Source organism: Artemia franciscana, chromosome 14 (assembly GCF_032884065.1).
Source record: "Artemia franciscana chromosome 14, ASM3288406v1, whole genome shotgun sequence".
NCBI classification, from domain to species: Eukaryota; Metazoa; Arthropoda; class Branchiopoda; order Anostraca; family Artemiidae; genus Artemia; species Artemia franciscana.
In genome coordinates, this window is record NC_088876.1 from 28,181,473 (window position 1) to 28,193,032 (window position 11,560).

General features: G+C 35.9%; 1 long non-coding RNA gene across 1 annotated transcript; it reads left to right on the forward strand.

Annotated features, from left to right (window-relative positions):
• The first annotated feature begins 534 nt into the window (after positions 1–534).
• Positions 535–8,962, forward strand: LOC136035533 (uncharacterized). The gene is made up of 3 exons (XR_010619462.1): positions 535–560; positions 3,711–3,838; positions 8,746–8,962. It is a non-coding gene; the product is annotated as an uncharacterized LOC136035533 (long non-coding RNA).
• The last annotated feature ends 2,598 nt before the right edge of the window (positions 8,963–11,560 follow it).

The window sequence follows — 11,560 nt, forward strand, 5'->3', positions numbered from 1 at the left end:
ATGTAAGATCTGAGAAAACCGGCTTTATAGTTACAAAGACCAATGATGGGTGACAGAATGCATTGGACTCATATAATTTAGGCTATATATTTGTACATTAGGGAGGGGGGTAAAATACAGTGTGTCTGCAAAAAAAAATGTGATAGCTACAATTATTCTGCATATTACGAAGTAAGAATTGTTCTCTAACTTCACGCTGTCCAAATACTTTATCCTTATCCCTACCCCCCCCCCCACCCTGAGGTGCAAATATATAGTCAAAATTATATTAGTCCAATGTATTCTGTCACCTGCCACTTGTCTTTGTGGCTATGAAACTGGTTTTCTCAGATCTTACATTCAACTTGAGTTTGTGCTGGCTAATTAACAAGTACCGACGGCGCAATAAATCATCACTGAGTGATATTTTTCAAAATAAAAACTGAACTGATACGATTTATCGTCAACATGCCAGGTTCACTCCACCGCTGCACTGCATATTCACAGAAAAGTGATTTTAAAACAACACAAAAATTCCGTCGCCACTTGTCCAGGCAACGCTGGACAGCAAACTTTAGCTAGTTAGATTAAACACAAATAAATAACCAAATTCACAGATGGGAAGAACATTTACATTTCATGTTTGAGTGCAGAAGTATCAATCTACATTAGTTTATGTTAAAGACTATCTATTTTTTTCATAAACTAAGAGATTCTTAAACAATATTTTTTCTACCTGAAGCACGTTTTGAGTAAATTTTAAATTTAGGCGGAAGGCAGCGTTGTCAACTCACAGGACTATAGTCCTTTGACTATAGAGCGCGAAGGAAAAGCAGAATGTCTAGCGAACTCGTATATAATGTCATAAGGAACTTTGTATCTCGAACAATGGAAAATGGTGTTAAGCTGGATAACATAGTGAAAAAAACTGGATATCGTAAAGAGAAACAGGATATCGTGATGATGTCCAAAACACCAAGCGTATCATGATAGATATTGCCAATACTCCTGGCCTAGAATTCCTTTACTCTAAACTGGTCAAGGATAGTGAGAATGTGATGGAAATTGCAAAAATGCTTAACGCATGCGCCAAGGAGAAGAAAGTGCTACCTGATTTGTGATAAAAGATCCCCAAGAGTTCCCTCGTGTGTAGAAGAGATAGCGGCATGCATTACCGTCAAAATAAACGAAATGTGTTGTAGTGTTGATGGCCTCTACGATCATATTAAAAATCATGCTCTTCCAAAACCCACTTTGCATGGTGCAACAGAGAGTAAAACAGAACAAGCATGCCTTTATGCTCTGTCATTACGAAAAATCCCCTTCTTAGCTGGTCTCCCCTAGTGCTAGAAAGGAGTTTACCGATAACCTGTGTCCGACTCAGGCTCAAACTGACTCTATGTTGCTGAAACGTAACTGGACTGACTGGAGAAAAATTACCGATTCTCTTGCTTCTGCCGAAGCAGTCGCAAAAGCTATGTCATCAAAACATAAAATCGAGAAGCAAGCCAAAAAGCCCCACGTCATCGGTATAATTAAGCGAATTCCCGAATTTGTATCCGAAGAAGAACTACCAAGTTTAATTCTAGGTTGTGAAAAGGCCACACGCTGTGGTGAGACCCGAGCTCACAAATTGTACTTTTCCAGCAAAACTGATCTACTCTATGTTACTGCCCAACCAATAAAATTCTGCATAGAGCTCTTTAAAATTGAGGAATTTGGATTCCTACCACGAAGACGTTACCGTTGCCATTAGACATCACATCTGGCCAAAGACTGTACCAATCAAGTAAGGTGTAGAGTCTGTGGGAACCTAGACCATGTAAGCACGAAAGATAACTCATGCAAGCTACCTCGCAAATGCCTGAACAGTGGATCCAACAAACACACCTGCTACCATGCGGCTTGCCCTCAAAATATGTCCACTAGTTCCCTTCAATCCACAAAATGATGTGCCATATTTTCTCCTGGAATATGAATGGTAAAGTGCTGGACCGTATACCCTTTATATATGGTCTTTCAGCTAAATATGATACAATATGCCTACAGGAGTATTTTCTGACTGAAAATAATATGAACATTCTAAAATTTTCTTCCTATCTACATTGCTTTATCCAACCTGCATCTAAATCTAATTCCAGGGGTCGCTCTTCTGGAGGTCTTGCAGCTATTTTGAGTCAGAATATCTCTTCTTCACCACAACTCCTAACTCAAAATGCTTTCTATCAAGAGATTAAGACAACAGCCTTGTAATAATCAATCTGTACCTTCCAACCGACTATGGTGATGAAAGATCAGAGCAAAAATTTGGTCTTGCATGTAAGAAAATTGACAGGGAACTGACCAAACAACGGATGGCTTGTATTCAAGTGATGATAATTGGTGACTTCAATTGCAATTTAGAAGATAACAATAGCCCGAGAAGTGAGGTCTTGATGGGAGTTATATCAGATACTTACAATTTATTAAAGAAAGACAGGCCATATTCATTCATAACCGTTGCTGAAAATGTATCAAACCTGGATCATGTCTTATATTCCCATGATTGTAGTAATATTATGGTTTCAGTTGGAGCTGACGGACTTTACACGGACCACCTACCATTATTCCTTGTCCTCCCTACTTCAAACTTCCGCAGTGAAAATGTCAACGTCAAATGGAGATCATATAGCGATTGGGATCCACCTACTTCAAATCAGCCCTACATTGGCATACCATGAAATAGTCATTGAACTCAATATCTACTTCGCACAAATATCCCGTGCTTTAAGGTTTGCTGAAAAGCCACCGTTCCAAATAAAAGACTTAGGATGAATACTCATGTGAAAAAAGATGGTCAAAAAACAGTAACTACATTGCCATACCATGAAATTATTATTGAACTCAATATTTACTTCGCACAAATATCCCATGCTTTAAGGTTTGCTGAAAAGCCACCGTTCCAAATAAAAGACTTAGGATGAATACCCATGTGAAAAAAGATGGTCAAAAAACAGTAACTACATTGCCATACCATGAAATTATCATTGAACTCAATATCTACTTCGCACAAATATCCCATGCTTTAAGGTTTGATGAAAGGCCACCGTTCCAAATAAAAGACTTAGGATGAATACCCATGCGAAAAAAGATGGTAAAAAAACAGCAACTAGTGAAAACAAAAGATGCGGCAAAATTATGGTTTAAATTATGGAGGGAGGTTCAGAATGAACAATATGACACAAGGCATTTTTCCACCATTATATAACCTAAAAGTACTGCTATTTTCACATTGAGAGAAGACGGAGTGATTAAACCCAAAATCTCCATTAGATACGGTCTTATTAAGGAGTAAGTAATAGTTTAAACTCGACAAAGTAAAACTGTTTATCCAATTTCAATTTTTTTCAAGAAAAATACAAAGCTAAATGTTATTTTTATATATTTCTTTTTAAAGAAATAAGTTAAGTTAGATTCATTTATTAGAAGTTACAAAAAAATCATATTAGGCGTCGATATTCTCTTCTATCGTCACGAAATAAAAAAAAATATCTCAATAGATTCTGAACAAGAAACCTCTGAATTCAAACAACGCACTTACCACCACACCATAGCGAATAGTCAAACGAATTTTATTAATAATTAATTGTATTTCCAAACCTACACTGAATGCATTAATTTTCGTCTTTGTGAAAGACGGTTCATTACATATGACAAACAAAAATTACTAACACTTAATTTTTCAATTTCAGTTTTAGATCTTAACAGCATCACAGAGAAGACTACAAAAACTGTAAAGACCATATACATATCCAATTTTCGGTTAGCAGAAAAGAAGAATTTAGATAAGGTTTAACGGCAAGAATAGCGATAAACACAGGTGAGCCGATATTATTTTTACGCTTCTAGGAGCCAATTTTCCATCAAATCGTCAATTGGTGCATAGATTATTGCACGTAATTCTAATGTAGCCAGAGTTTCAGAGAGAAAAACAAGGACAATAAGTTTAACATCAACAATATCCATGGAGCTAAACCTAACTTGATGGAACTGACAAAACCCAGAAATCATATTGTTATTATTTGGTGTTAAAACATGTTTCCCTTGAAGCAAGCATTTTCCAAAGCTTTCCAGCTGTTTATTGAGGCCTATGGACGGAGGGGGATAGAAGTATTTCCAGGACTGACACTCAGTGGGAGGATTAGTTAACTTGTATGAATTATTAATTTAAATTACAAATAGAGGGGGAATATACAAGAGAATTATTGACATTGAACCAATCTTATTGCATGCTTTTTATCAGGGACGTCAATCCAAGAAACTGTGGAGGGAACAAAAGGTTTTTTTTTTCAAAATCAAGGTAGGGGACGTTGTTTTTCAACAAAATACCAAAAATACATTTTCAAAATATCGAGGGCCATTGCTCTCCTTCAATTGAAGCTCCTTGTTCTATACGATAATTAGCCAAGCACTGCCATGATCATAGGTGCACACAGGTTTGACCCTAAAGGTGGGGTGAGAAGGATTTTCCTAGGAGAAAATTTGATGCATCAAAAAGCGTGGTTTTGTCCCCACTTTTTTGGAGGGCGGGAATGTTTACATCAATAATCCTCGTAAAATATTTTTCGTTTGTATTTTCAAAACAGTTCATGGTAACAAACTGTAAGTAAGGAGCGGCCTGGCTCAATAGTAACCGAAACTCTAAAAAACGGAATTTTGATACAAATAGACATAAAAAAAGAATCGGCTTATTTTGCTAATTTCAAATGCGTAAGTCTCATTAACCCGTCAAACCCATCAACCCATCAAGCTTACTTTTACCTATCAAAGGCTATGAGCCGGAGAAAGTTTTGCCTGATTTTCGAAAAAAAGGGGGAAACATCCCTTAATAGTCATAGAAACTTTTTGACATGAAACCATGAGATTCAGCGTATCAAAAAGTCCTATTGTATAGGTTTGAGGCCTATAGATGTTCTAAGCTCAAGGGTGTTTGTTAATTTGATTGTTTTGTTTTTCCCAGTGGTGATCGTATCGACCCAGTTGTCTTAGAATATAAAGAGAGGGCTTATTCGAATGGAAATTAACCGTTCTAGTTCCCATTTTCTATGACCAAAAATATTGGAGGGCAATTAGCCCCTTTCCCACACCTTTTTTTTCTCAGAATCGTCCGGTCAAAATTTTGAGAGGTATCTTGACCCCCCCCCCAAAGCCCTCGGGAAAGGTCTTTGTAAAATTTGCCCATTATTTACATACACTGTTTGTTATCGGAAGTAGGTATTTTTCAGGGGGGAGAGGTCAAATTTTCTGCTAAAGAGATTTTCCACGGAGAGAATTTTTCGTGGGGAGGGAAATATTCAGGGAGTGTTTTTTCAGGTGAATTTTTTCACTGAAGGAATTTGCCAGAATCCCTATACGAAATTCTTCTTATATCTTGCTTTCTCTTTGCCGCCAACCCCCCATTGCACTTCTTGGCTGAAGGGCCAAGAAACGGAGATCAGCACCGCCGGTACGGACTGTAAAGTCTAATGCCGCCTTTAACTTTTTTTTCTCTTTGCTGACTCAGTTTTACACGTGAAGATGTAATGGCTAATTGTCCGGGATAAATTTTCACCAAAACTGAATTGCCTAGGGAATATATCCTTGAGGAGGAGAGATTTTTCCGTGGAGGTGGAGCCAGATTTCCTGATATTAGTTAGAAAAATGATCAGAAATTAAATAGAAAAAACAAGTTTTTCAACGGAAAGTAAGGAGAAACATTAAAACTTAAAATGAACAGAAATTATTATGGATATGAGGGGATGTGCTCCTCCTCAACACCTCGCCCTTTACGCTAAAGTTTGAATTTGTCCCAATTTTTACAGAACGACTCCTCCAACACAAGTTTCGTTTAATTAGAAAAATAAATGCTTTTTTAAAGTGCTAAAAAACTTTAGTGTAAAGATTGCCCTCCAAAAAAATATGCTAAGTTGCTAAAAAATATACAAAATTCAAACTAGCCTTTAAACTTTTTTGACAATTCTAAATAAGTAATAGGCAACAACTGCCAACTATAAGACTGCAAAATAAATATCTAATTAATTTTGATGCTGGAGAATGTGCGGTAATCTACCGTCTACATAGCAAAATTCCAATACAAATAAATAGTATCCATTTTAATGGTTTTCTCATCATTTGCAACGTTTGGTTTTTAAATAATTAATATGTAGTAATAGCATTATTGATTTCAATAATAGAGAGCTCAAAATCTCCATACGGTGTTGAAGACCCTTGACGCTTTCAATAGGCCTAGAAACCTTTATTTATTATTAATATTAATTGATTTACGTTTATTGGTTTATCTTGCTTGAAAATAATCAATTAATTGTATGGATTAATTAAATGATATTTATTAATTTTCCACGATAAAATATTTCAGACTAGCTCACGGAGGTATGAAATCTTCTTAAAAAAACGAGCAATCTCCTAGAAAGACGGATTTAGAGCAAAATCTTGGAGGGGCTCCAGTGTGAATAGGGCACCAATAGTTGACTAAAATGACAAATTTATTTGAAAAAAAGAGTGCAAACAGAAAAAACATTTCAGGAGGGCACCGAAAAAATCTTTGGGGGGGGGGGCTTGGGCCCCCTGAATCCGCCAGTTGTCTCTTAGAATACTTCTTTGAAGCCCTAACTGTGTTTAATACATATGCTGAACTTCTACTTAGAAGAACAGGAGCGCGACTTTTATTGGAATGAAAATATTTTTGCAACACTAGACATTATTAGCTGATTTCTACAAAGGGGTATAACACCACGGATAATAGAGGTGCTGTAACAATTAGGCCATATGAATCCCTCTAGCACAATTTGTTAAGAATTAGCCCTTTATTCACATTGAGTTTAAGCTACAACATTTCTTCAAAACATAGATGGCGTTAATTTTTTTTAATAAATTGATGTAAGCATCGTTAACAATAAATGGAAACAGAATGATGATAAACTTTTCGCACAAGGTTCCAACATATAGACTGATGCAGGCTTTTGAATTCAAAATAGCCACACACGCACTGACTGGTACACTAATGGTAAGCTTTGTTTTTATTCTACCATAAAGGGAGAGGTAAACTGGAGAGCGTAACTAATCGAGGAACAATCAAAAGTCGTCTTGCTGTGTTTGACGTCATTTATCAAGCAGTTTGACACAGGATTTATTCTCTTGTGTAGAAATTAAGATAACATTTTTGATGCTTTGAATAAACAATATCATAGTCATTGTCATTTGTGTTTGCTTGCTTTCTAGGATGTGCTTGACGAAATGTTCCGTTTACGGTATGAAGGGTATGGCATCATTCACTACTATCATCATTTACTAGGTATGCACGGAAGATTTTATTTGAGGAGAGGCAAGATGCCATTGGAAGGTAAAGGATGAGACACTAGACTCTGAACTCCCAACGGGTGGTGCAGATATCTGTTTCATGACCCTTCAGCCAGGAAGCTTAGTGGGAGGCTGGGGGCCAGCCATCCTGTGATTTCAGACAGCCTTCTTGTTTTCCTTCCCCAGATTTGTCCAGGTACTCAATTGGAGCTGGTTTGACTCTGGATGAACTTACATAGTCACGTCATTCACCCCCGTTCCAAACCAAATAACCAGCGATACCAGCACTCGAATCTCTACACTCACTGACACAGGATTGTCATAGGAGGGAATAAAATCCAAAAACTTCCAGAAGTAGACAAATCATGTGAAGAGTACGAGGAATTACAAGAAAAGCGTAAATTTTTTTACATTTTTTAAAAGGGGGTAGAAGCCGAAAGCACCAATCACTTTGTCCTGTGGTGGCGCAGTGGATTTGACCTTAACTTGGTAATACGGGACCCAGAGATCGAATCATGCTGCAGCAATGCACTACAGGGCCGACGCAGGGACCTTAGTAGTCAAGAAGCGTCGTTAATCTGACACAATACACACACCAACCACTTTGTCGTAAGTATCCAGTTTGAACCCTCATAGGCTCTTAAATTGTGGAACTTAATACTGTCAAAAGTTGATATCGTTTGTTGTTTCTAGATAATTTTCTTCGTGACGTTCCCGTTAACTTTATGTTTTATTTTTATGCTTAATTCCTTGATTTTATGCTTAATTTATTACTTAATTCCTTGCAAATCAGGTAATGACCAACCGGTATATATATATATATATATATATATATATATATATATATATATATATATATATATATATATATATATATATATATATATATATATATATATATATATATATATATATATATATATATATATATATATATATATATATATATATATAAATCATGTCAATCACGTATCTAGGACTTATAATTATTTTCCCAACAAGTTTCATTCCGATTCCTCCACTCTAAGCGTTTTCCAAGATTTTAGGTTCCCCTCTCAACTCCTGTCAATGTTACCAAACATGTTGAAAAAGCAAGCATTTTTCATCACACTTCTGTTGCAGAAGCGAGAAAAGTTAAATGGCAAAAAGCTGCTTTAAAAAGGCCATGTTAGCACTATGTCGTGTTCAGGTACTTTCTTATATATACCATGTTTACATATATACTATGTCTTTTCATTTTTCGTCAGATTCAGCGTACACATATGAAAACTGTTGTCCCAAACTCCCATCGCATGCAATTTCCAAAATTTCTATCATTGATTTTAAAAATTATGCTCGAAGACGGAATGCAACCTAACTAATTTCTCACCAAAATACGGACAAGATAAATTTTTGACGCTTTAGACGTGTTTAATTTTCTTTGATTTTCAGGTGTGACGATAGAGGGCTTCGTTATTGTTAAACAGGCGGGTTCACGACACGCAAGGACTACCGTAACATTAGCTGCAAAAAGTGTCCGAAAATGGGAAGAAAAACGCCATTTAGTTTTCAAGATTAGCAGTGAAATTCGATTTTTCTTCTGTTCATTCTTTGGTCCAAATTAAATTTAAAAAAAAAGTTTTTTTTAACTGCAAGTAAGGAGCGACATTAAAATTTAAAACGAACAGAAATTATTCTGTTTGTGAAAGGGGTTATTCCCTCCTCAACGCCCCACTCTTTACGCTTAAGTTTGCCTTTTTCTCACATCTCTACTTTTTACAACAATAAAAAACTTTAGCGTAAAGAGTGAGGTGTTGAGGAGGGGAAAACCCCTTTCTTACACGAAGTAACTTCTGTTTGTTTAAGTTTTAATGTCGCTCCTTAATTGCAGTTAAAAAAGCTGTTTTTTTTATTTAATTCGTGAACGTTTTTGAATTAATGCATGTTTTGATTTTGGCTCACCGTACATGAATAATTAAAAAAAAATTCATATTATTTTTTGGGTAAAAGGCTTTCTCATAGTTTTGATCAGACGATTTTGATAAGAAAGAGGTAAGGGAGGAGGCCTAGTTGCCCTCCAATTCTTGGTTACTTAAAAAGGCAACTAGATCTTTTTTTTAATTACGTTTTTATCAGTAATAAATTTATATACCTTACAAATTAACATTTTGTAACAAAATTCTATACTTTTATACTTCTATTACGTATATGAGGGGGTTTGCCCCCTCGCCAATACCTCGCTCTTTACACCAAAGATGGAATTTTGTCTCAGTTATGTAACAATGACCCCTGAATGACAAAGGCCGTAAAATAAATAGTTGAATTTACTAAAAATGCTTTAGTGTAAAGAGCGAGGTATTGTGGAGGAGAAGAATCCCCTTACATACGTAATACTTTCAGTTAGTTTTAGGTTTTAATGCTGCTCCTTTTTCCAGCTAAAAAAATTTTTTTTTCATTTATTTTATCATTTTTTGCTAATGCTAGAAAACCCCAGGGCTCCTTCATTGAAAATCTCTTCTCTCATGGTAAATTCCTCCATGTAAAGATCCTCCCACGAAATCCTCTCCCCCAACCCCATCCGCTTCAAAGCGAAAATGTCGCCCTGAAAACGTCTTTACACAACCTAATAGCCATTACTATGTGTAAACAATGGTCAACGTTTGTAGTTCGCAGCCCCTCCCCCGGGGACTGTGGGGGACTAATTAGTCCTTAAAGACATAATTATTAGATTTTTCGATTATGCTGAACAAAGTGGCTATCTCAAAATTTTATCCGGTGACTGCAAAAAAACAAACGTAGGAGGGGGCCTAGGTGCCCTCATACTTTTTTGGTCACTTAAAAACGACACTAGAACTTTTAATTTCCGTTAGAATGAGCCCTCTCGCAACATTCTAGGACCACTGGGTCAACACGATCACCCCTTGGGAAAAAAGCAAATAAACACGCATCCGTGATCTGTCTTTTGGCAAAAAACACAAAATTCCTCATTTTTACAGATAGGAGCTTAAAAAACTTCTACATAAGGGTTTTCTGATTCGCTAAATCTGGTTTTGTGATTTTTGTTAAGATTCTACGAGGCTTTTTAGGGGGTGTTTCCCTTTATTTGATTATTAGACTTGATGAAAGTTATATATTTAAAATCAGCATAAAAATGTGATTCTTTTGATGTAACTATTGGTATCAAAATTCCCTTTTTTAGAGTTTCGGTTATTATTGAGCCGGGTTGCTCCTTACTACAATTCGTTACCACGAGCTATTTGATATATTTGTGCCGATACGATATACAAAAGGCTGCAGCCGGTATTGCGAAGAAAGAAAACGATAAAAGAACGAATAAAGAGACTGAAACAAAAGAAAGAAAGACGATGAAACATAAGGATTGAGTAGTCAGATTTATAACTGTCTTTTTTTGCCGAAACCCTGAAACCAATCGAAAGGAATTTTTTTTATTTCAGCTGCATCTTTTCGATTTCCATTAGAAATACTAAGAAAAGATAATTCCAACGAGACAGCAATAAAGATTTTTCGGGAAAAACGGCCCGATGGCCAGTTATAACGTATGCAGATTGGAGCTTTTGGTCTTTGATCCTCCTCCGTGAATTATCGATGTTAGTTCGATTGTTCATTTGAGTTCTTGCGTTAACTGTATAATTTGCTTTTTTGGTGGGATTCCGATATCCCTGTTGTAACCCTAAGAACATGCCCCACCTTTGGAGTAAATTACCTTATATGTACAAGCTAGTGAAATACAATTTCAAACCCGAGAATAGAAATACAATAAATATAAATGAATATTTAATACAAGATAAATTTTCAAGCATAAGACGTATGATTGGGGTCTACTGTAGATTAAATTTTTAAAAAACAAATTTTTCAACTGAAAGTAAGGAGCAACATTTAAACTTAAAACGAACAGAAATTATTACATATAGGAAGGGGATTGCCCTCTCCTAAACACCTCGATCTTTACGATGAAGTTTTTAGTACTTTAAAAAAATCTTCCTATTGTTCTAATTAAACGAGCCTTGTGTTTCAGGAATTGTTCTCAAAGAATTGTGAAAAAATTCAAACTTTAGCATAAAGAGTGAGGTGTTGAGGAAGGGACAATCCCCTTCATACATGTAATAATCTCTGTTCGTTTTATGTTTTAACTTTGCTCCTACTTTCAGTTGAGAAAACTTGATTTTTTAAATTTAATTTCTGATCGTTTTTTAAGTAATACCAGAAAATCTGGCCCCACCTCTCTGGACCCACCATGGAAATACTC